Source organism: Octopus bimaculoides, chromosome 15, assembly GCF_046866305.1.
Source record: "Octopus bimaculoides isolate indiv1 chromosome 15, ASM4686630v1, whole genome shotgun sequence".
In the NCBI taxonomy this organism is placed as follows: domain Eukaryota; kingdom Metazoa; phylum Mollusca; class Cephalopoda; order Octopoda; family Octopodidae; genus Octopus; species Octopus bimaculoides.
Window position 1 is genome coordinate 26,658,802 of NC_142942.1, and position 9,707 is coordinate 26,668,508.

Genomic DNA, 9,707 nt, shown 5'->3' on the forward strand with positions numbered 1-9,707 from the left:
TCAGCTATACCTTGGAGTCTTGCCACCAACTTAATTTTTGGCACCCAAGCCGTCACATCTCCCTCGCCATAAAATGGCCTTAACAACCCATCATTTTTTTTTCTTGTTTGAGCCCAAATAGCTTGTGATGTAAAGGAAGAAAAAAGACAAAAGCGAAGAGAGAAGTACAGTAGTCTTACCTGTCGGTCTGGAAAAAGGGTCACTTTCAACATCCACATGCTGTCTCAATCTCCAAGGTTCACTCCACGTCCACGTGTGCTATCTGTCGCTGTACCGTCTCAAACATCCGTTCTGATGTGCTGTTCACCACCAGCTGACCCTCATGCTTCACTGAATGCTTCATGTCCACCGCAGCACTTCCGGTGGGATCCACAGGCCCCACTTCCTACAGGATATATCTACTCCCTCACTTCCGATCCTTCTCTACAACACAGCCTGGCTCATAACACCACAAAAAGAATGAATGGGAGAAAGAGAGTCTGCCGAATGTCGACCCAACAGAGGGACCAGCTATCTGAATTGACAGTACCATGGTAGATAAAGCAATTAAGAGCATGATGACAGGGAAAGCCCCCGGCCCATCACGAATCACCACAGAGAGGTTTAAAATATCTGGCAGTGTCGGCTATAGTCTAGTCACCCATAGAGTCAATCAGGTGATACATAGAGGAGTCATACCCAATGACTGGTGTAGCAGCACCATAGTCAACTGCTACAAAGGTAAAGGTGATGCATTAGATACAAATAATTGCTGAGGTATCAAGTTATTGGATCAGGTAATGAAAGTCACAGAGAGGGTCATAGCCCAACTAATTAGGGAGAGAATCAGTCTAGACAAGATGCAGTTTGGGTTCGTGCCAGGGAAAAGCACCACTGATGCTATATTTCTGGTAAGACAGCTGCAGGAGAAATACCTAGCCAAGGATAAACCTCTGTACCTGGCTTTTGTTGATACGGAGAAAGCCTTTGATGGGGTTCTCCAATCCCTTATCAGGTGGTCAATGCGGAAACTAGGGATAGATGAATGGTTAGTAAGCAGTGTACAAGCCATGTACAGGGATACTGTCAGTACAGTGAGGGTTGGCTATGAGTACAGTGAAGAATTTCGGGTAGGGGTAGGGGTCCACCAAAGATCAGTCCTCAGCCCCCTCTTATTCATCATAGTCCTCCGGGCAATAATAGAGGATTTCAAGACAGGATGCCCCTAGGAGCTTCTCTATGCTGATTACCTGGTTCTAATAGCTGAGTCACTATCAGAACTGGAGGAGAAGTTTCAGGTATGGAAGAAAGGTCCAGAATCGAAGGGCCTTAGAGTCAATCTGGCAAAAACCAAAGTCTTAATAAGTAGGAGGGCAAACAAACCACAAATTCCTTCAGGCCCTGCTTGATCTGTAGAAAAGGTATAGGTAGAAACCTGGTGTAAGCTCTGGACACATAAGAGGTGCAGCAGTATCAAAGGAAGGCTAACTGGGAAGATAGTTTTGTGTGTGGCAAATGCTCAGGTGCAATAAACACTGAAAATGTGCAGAAAACAACTTCCGTCACATTCCAGGGGGTAAAACTACAAGCAGCTTCTGTTACTTAGGTGACCAAGTCAATAGTTGGGGGTGCAGGCTCTGAGAATATAGCTGCAAGAATAAGAATAGCCTGGGTAAAGTTCAGAAAGCTCCTACCTCTGCTGGTGACAAAGGGCCTCTTGCTCAGAGTGAAAGGTAGACTATATGACACGTGTGTGAACAGCCATGCTACATGGAAGTGACACATGGGCCATGACTGCTGAGGACATGAATAAGCTTGCAAGGAATGAAGCCAGTATGCTCCGATGGATGTGTAATGTCAGTGTACATACACGACAGAGTGTAAGCATCCTGAGAGAAAAGTTGGACTTAAGAAGCATCAGATTTGGTGTGCAAGAGAGACGACTGCGCTGGTATGGTCATGTGTTGCATATGGATAAGGACAGCTGTGTGAAAATGTGTCACACCCTAGCAGTAGAGGGAACCTGTGGAAGAGGTAGACCCACGAAAACCTGGGATGAGGTGGTGAAGCATGACCTTTGAACGTTGGGCCTCACGGAGGTGGTGACAAGTGACCGAGACCTTTGGAGACACATTGTGCCTGAGAAGACCCGGCAAGCCAAGTGAGACCGTAACCGTGGCCTATGCCAGTGCAGCATAACCAGTTCATTTAAGAGTACCCTTCAATCATTGGGCAATAAACTGCGCTTGCAAAGACCTGTTGTGGCAAGTGAAATCATTGTCATGGCCAATAACAAACCACCTAAGTGCCAGTGGCACGTAAAAAGCATCATTCAAGGATGGTCATTACCAGTGCTGCCTCACTGGCTCCCATGCCGGTGGCGCGTAAAAAGCACCATTCGAGTGTGGTCGATGCCAGTACCACCTGATTGGCCCTTGTGACAGTGGCACATTAAAAGCATCCACTACACTCTCGGAGTGGTTGGCGTTAGGAAAGGCATGCAGCTGTGGAAACTTTGCCCGATAGGATTGAAGGCTGGGGCAGCCTTCAGGCTTGCCAGCCCTCAGTCAAACTGTCAAATCCTTTCCAGCATGGAAGGTGGACGTTAACCGACGACGACGACGACGATGATGATATATATATATATTTCTGCATGTGTGTGTGTGTGTGTGTGTGTGTGCATGTATATATATGTGTACATATATATATATATATATATATATATATATATATATATATATATATATATATATATATATATATATATATATATATATATAATCATAAATATACAGGGATTAGCATTGAGTTGCTTCTCCAACATACTGAAAATTTAGAAATAGCAGTCAAAGAACTACTGATTCTAAACTACAAATTTTTCTCTAAACGGATGGCGATATTTATGGCACACATAGAACAAAAAACCGGAGGGAAAAGCATAAACAAAACAAGTCTTTAGTTAATCGGATACGATCGTTTCATGGTTAAGAGAATGAAAATTGCTCTATTCCAAATCTTCAGTCCGATATTCTGATAAATTTGAAAGTGTCTCAATGCTAATCTCTGTATATTTATGATGATAAATGGTTTTACCGATAAAGGTTTTTTCATACTGAACTACTTGGCAAAATTGTTAATTATTAATTCTATTATTAATTGACGATTCCCTGCCCTTATTCTTGTATATTTTATATTTGATACCTCTAAGTTAGATGGTTAAACCGTAATCCCTCCACACGGGACTTTTTTTTCATACGGGACTATTTGTGACGCACATGGAATAGATTTCTTTGAGGTGAGATGCCTGAACTCACTAGCCGATGAATTCGTAAGTGCCTTTCTTATCGTTGATTTTTGGTGTCGCATGGCCAAAAATTACCGTGAATTTTTTTAAAGACACTTTCAAATTTATCAGAATATCGGACTGAAGATTTGGAATAGAGAAATTTTCATTCTCTTAACCATGAAACAATCGTATCCGATTAACTAAAGACTTGTTTTGTTTATGCTTTTCCCTCCGGTTTTTTGTTCTATGTGTGCCATAAATATCGCCATCCGTTTAGAGAAAAATTTGTAGTTTAGAATCAGTAGTTCTTTGACTGCTATTTCTAAATTTTCAGTATGTTGGAGAAGCAACTCAATGCTAATCCCTATATATTTATGATGATAAATGGTTTTACCGATAAAGGTTTTTTCATACTGAACTACTTGGCAAAATTGTTAATTATTAATTCTATTATTAATTGACGATTCCCTGCCCTTATTCTTGTATATATATATATATATATATATATATATATATATATATATATATATATATATATATATATATATATATATATATATATATATATATATACATACATATGTATATATGTATATGTATATATGCATATATATAGTATTTATATTATTATATGATTGAAAGCCACGCATCTTCTTCCAAGTAAATTTTATCTCAATAATTCTGGTGCGCACTCTATCTTTTTACTCTTTCATTGTTCTCTCTTTCTCTTATTCTTTTACCTCCTCTTCTCCCATTATTCTATCCTATTACTCTTTCGTTTTTTTTTCTTATTCCTCTACCTCCCTTTCTCCCCCTCTTGTTTTATTTCTCACTTATCCTATCTCCAATTTTTCCCTCTCCCCTTCACAGTTCTCTGTCTCTCACTCTCTCTCCCTCACTCTGCCTCTCTTGCTCACGTGGCTCCCACGGGAACATCAGCCATCTTTCTTCTCCTAACTTTTGTTTGTTTGTTTCTTTCTTTCCGTTGTAGCTGGATCAAGGAAGACGTGTTCTTGTCTGTCTCCTGTCCAAGTTTGATTTACTCGTTCGCCACCACAACCTCGTTTAGGCTTAGCAGCCCTTCCTGTTCGTTTTCACTGTTCTGTTTGTGCTACCAATTTTGACTCTCTGCAAAATCCCAAATTTTATTTAATTTGTTTTGCGGGAGCAACTGTTTTATCAAAAGTGTATATTGTTGTTAAATGCTTGAAATACGAGACTAGAAAAACAGCCAACAACTGATGAAGGGTCATTCTTTGTGTTGTTTGTCTTGTTTTCCATTCGTGTCTTTCACTGTGCGCAAAAATAGTTCATATTCCATGTACTCGTACTTTGTATTTTTTGTTGTACATGTTTTGTGACATCTCGTACCCACATATGCATATAGCTATACATATACGTATGTATATATGCATATATATATATATTATTTATATATATATCTATATGTATGTATGTATATATATATATATATATATATATATATATATATATATATATATATATATATATATATATATATATATATATATATATATATATATAATAATATTAGGGACAAAATCCAAAATTACAGGTAAAAGACTCAATTAAAATCAATTTATAAAAAATTAAAATTAAATTGACCCTTATAGATAAAGTATATATAAAATATATAGTTTTAGGAAAAATAACCAATTTTCAAGAACTCATCGATGAAAATCCACTATCACATATAGAAAAATTAATAATTAAAAGCACAATAAATGAGTATAATATAAAGTAAAGTAAATATCATAAGATAAATATAATATATATAATATAATATAATATAATATAAATATAATAATATAAATATTATATTTATCTTATGATATTTACTTTACTTTATATTATCCTCATTTATTGTGCTTTTAATTATTAATTTTTCTACATGTGATAGTGGATTTTCATCGATGAGTTCTTGAAAATTGGTTATTTTCCCTAAAACTATATATTTTATATATATATATATATATATATATATATTACTCTTTTACTCTTTTACTTGTTTCAGTCATTTGACTGCGGCCATGCTGGAGCACCGCCTTTAGTCGAGCAAATCGACCCCAGGACTTATTCTTTGTTAGCCTAGTACTTATTCTATCGGTCTCTTTAGCCGAACCGTTAAGGTTGAGGAGGGTATTGGATTTAACCAAACCCAAGAGGATACAGGTAATACCGTGTAAGTTCTGTATACCGACTAGTTTGCCCCAGTCATATATATATGTACATGTACATACATATGTGTGAAGGCGCATGGCTCAGTGGTTAGACCATCGAGCTTACGATCATGAGGTTGTGAGTTTGAATTCCGGACCGGGCTGCGTGTTGTATTCTTGAGTAAGACACTTTATTTCACGTTGCTCCAGTTCACTCAGCTGCAGAAATGAGTTGCGACGTCACAGGTGCCAAGCTGTATCGGCCTTTGCCTTTCCCTTGCATAACACTGGTGGCGTGGAGAGGGGAGGCCGGTATGCATGGGCGACTGCCGGTCTTCCATAGACAACCTTGCCCGAACTTGTACCTGGGAGGGTAACTTCCTAGGTGCAATCCCATGGTCAGTCATGACCGAAGGGGTTTTTAGCAGCATAAATATGTATATATACATATATATGTGTGGATATATATATATGTATATAATAATATTAGGGACAAAATCCAAAATTACAGGTAAAAACTCAATTAAAATCAATTTATAAAAAATTAAAATTAAATTGAGCTTTATAGATTATAATATATATAAAAATATATAGTTAAAGGAAAATAACCAAGTTTCAAGAACTCATCGATGAAAATCCACTAGCTTTAGTTTGAAATACGGAAAAATATGGATAAGTACTGTTTTTACTTTGCTAAACGATTTTCTACTATTTGAAAATAATATGTATTCTTGTTTTTTATATTATTCACTTGGTTTTTTTAAAGATTATTTTTAATAGATAACTTATTTAACACTAAATTATTTAGAAGTTAGAGTATCATTTCACCATAATATAAGACTTCGATTTGAATAGTGTTGATATATTTTCGATTATTTTTGATTAATAATATTTGATTAACAATTAGTCTTTATTGTTTATAATATCGTTAAAGGTTTTTTTTATTAAAACTTAGTATATATAAAGTTTAATCTTTTATTCTTAATTTTTTTCATTCTTAATTTTTTCATTCATAATTTTTTCATTCATATTTTTATTTTTATTTCTACGTTTGTAGAAATAAGTATTCTTGTATTTTTCTATTATTCAATTGATTTTTAATGATAATTAAATAAACGTTTTTAGTTTTAAATAGTATAGCTTTAACTATTATACCGATTAAATATATACTAATTTTATCTTTATTATTATTTTAACCTTAAACTTCGTTTAAATAGTATTTAAAACGATAATAATTTATGTAAGCTGGTTTTTGTATATAATATACATGTTAGCATATATTATAATGGATGTAGGGATGATTATGGAATGTTTATTATTTTGATATTTTGATATTTTTAATAATTTTTCTATCTTTATAAAATAAGTATTTTATATAAATTCATTTGGTACTTATTGTTAGTTGATATATATATTTATTTATTATAATTATTGTTCTATTTACGACCTGACGATTAGCTGTATTTTTGAATAGAATTTATTTTCGATAATTTTAATCGATTTAAATTTCCTTTTTATTTGAAAATTAGTTATGAAACACGTGTAGTCATTTTACTATCTTTATCTTATGATATTTACTTTGTTTTATATTATACTCATTTATTGTGCTTTTAATTATTAATTTTTCTATATGTGATAGTGGATTTTCATCGATGAGTTCTTGAAACTTGGTTATTTTCCCTAAAACTATATATATATGTGTATATATATATATATACACATGTTTTCCTGTCTTGTTTTCCTGTCTCATTTTCTTTTCCGTTTGTTTTCCTGTCTTGTTTTCTGTCCGCCACTACATTCCTCCATGGTATAAATTTAATTTGTGGTCCGTGGGAAGAGCCATTTTAACGATGCGTCCTGCCCTAACTCTTCGAAACGCCTGTGTTAGAATGGGGGCAGCTGATGAAGGAAAATATTCTCTATGTGGCCTGTGTGTTTTCTGTACTCTGGTTATTATTATTTTTTGTTTACGTTTTGTTTGCAATGTTCTGTACCCAGATATACACCTACATATACAGATAGATGTAGGTATGCACATACTTGTACGTATATATGCATATACTCATTTATTATTTGTTTTATATATATATATATATATATATATATATATATATATATATATATATATATATATATATATGTAAGTATATATATATATATATATATATATATATATATATATATATATATATATATATATATATATATATATATGTATGTATGTATGTATATGTATATATATATGTATAGAGAGTATATTTTTCACTGGTGACTGTAATTTTATTTCGGTACAAAATGAATCAGTTGTAGAGCAGATTTCAATACAGGTAGTTGGGGTTTACTTTTCTTGGTTATACGTGCTGAAGACGTTGAGGTAATTTAAATTAATTAATGTATTTATTTTGCCAGTACAGAAACCAGTCCACACGAGTCCCTATACTTAAATGTATGTTAAGAGATTTTATTAACCTAATCTCCTTTCGGTAGATTTCTGTAGTTATCAGTGTATTTTTGGCGATTTAAATAAGACTTTTGACTGTTATTTCCAGCAGGCAGACATACTTAGTATGTCCTTTGATTACTTTTAATTTTAATCCCTCAGCTATTTAATGCCTTTTTTGGGCCTGTGATTGCCTATGTTATTAATTCTGTTATTACCATTTTTTAAAATAATCATTCCAGATGATAACAAAATTAATAATATCTTAGCAAAATAAATTTCGAGAATTTATATTTTTTTCTCGCGAATTGTTTGCCCCTGTGTAGAGAGTATATATATATATGTATATATATATACATATATATACTGTATATATGTGTGTGTGTGTGTGTGTGCGTGTGTGTGTGTGCGTGTATACATGTCTATATATATGCATATATATATATATATATATATATATATATATATATATATATATATATATATATACATACATACATGTATATATATATATATATATATATATATATATATATATATATATATATATATATATATATATATATATATATATATATATCATCATCATCATCATCATCGTTTGACGTCCGCTTTCCATGCTAGCATGGGTTGGACGATTTGACTGAGGACTGGTGAAACCGGATGGCAACACCAGGCTCCAATCTAATTTGGCAGAGTTTCTACAGCTGGATGCCCTTCCTAACGCCAACCACTCAGAGAGTGTAGTGGGTGCTTTTACGTGTCACCTGCACGAAAACAGCCATGCTCGAAATGGTGTCTTTTATGTGCCACCCGCACAAGCCAGTCCAGGGGTACTGGCAACGATCTCGCTCGAAAATCCTATGGGAGCCAGTCAGGCGGTACTGGCAACGGCCACGCTCAAAATGGTGCATCTCATGTGCCACCCGCACAAGAGCCAGTCCAGGGGCGATCTTACTTGGCTTGCCGGGTCTTCTCACGCACAGTACATTTCCAAAGGTCTCGGTCAGTAGTCATCGCCTCGGTGAGACCCAATGTTCGAAGGTCTTGCCTCACCACCTCATCCCAGGTCTTCCTGGGCCTACCTCTTCCACGGGTTCCCTCAACTGTTAGGGTGTGGCACTTTTTCACACAGCTATCCTCATCCATTCTCACCACATGTCCATACCAGCGCAATCGTCTCTCTTGCACACTACAACTGATGATTCTAATGTTCAGCTTTTCTCTCAAGATACTTACACTCTGACGGGTATTCACATTGACATTACACATCCAACGGAGCATAGTGGCTTCATTCCTTGCGAGCTTACGTATGTCCTCAGCAGTTACAGCCCATGTTTCACTGCCATGTAGCATGGCTGTTCGTACGCATGCGTCATACAGTCTGCCTTTTACTCTGAGTGAGAGTCCCCTTGTCCCCAGCAGGGGCAAGTGCTCTCTAAACCTTGCCCAGGCTATTCTTATTCTAGCAGCTACACTTTCAGCGCAACCACCCCCACTACTAACTTGGTCACCCAGATAGCGGAAGCTATTGACTACCTCTAGTTTTTCTCCCTGGAATGAGACAGAAGCCGTTTCCCGCTTGTTTACAGTGTTTATTGCATCTGAACATCTGCCACATACAAAAACTAACTTCGTAGTTAATCTGCCTTTGATATTGCTGCACCTCTTATGTGTCCATAGCTTGCACCGGGTACATCTTATAGAGTTACTACCTACTCCTTTTCTACATACTGAGAAGGGGTTTGTGTTTTATCTACCTTCCTACTTATTAGGATTTTGGTTTTAGCTAGGTTGACTCTAAGGCCCTTCAATTCTAGAC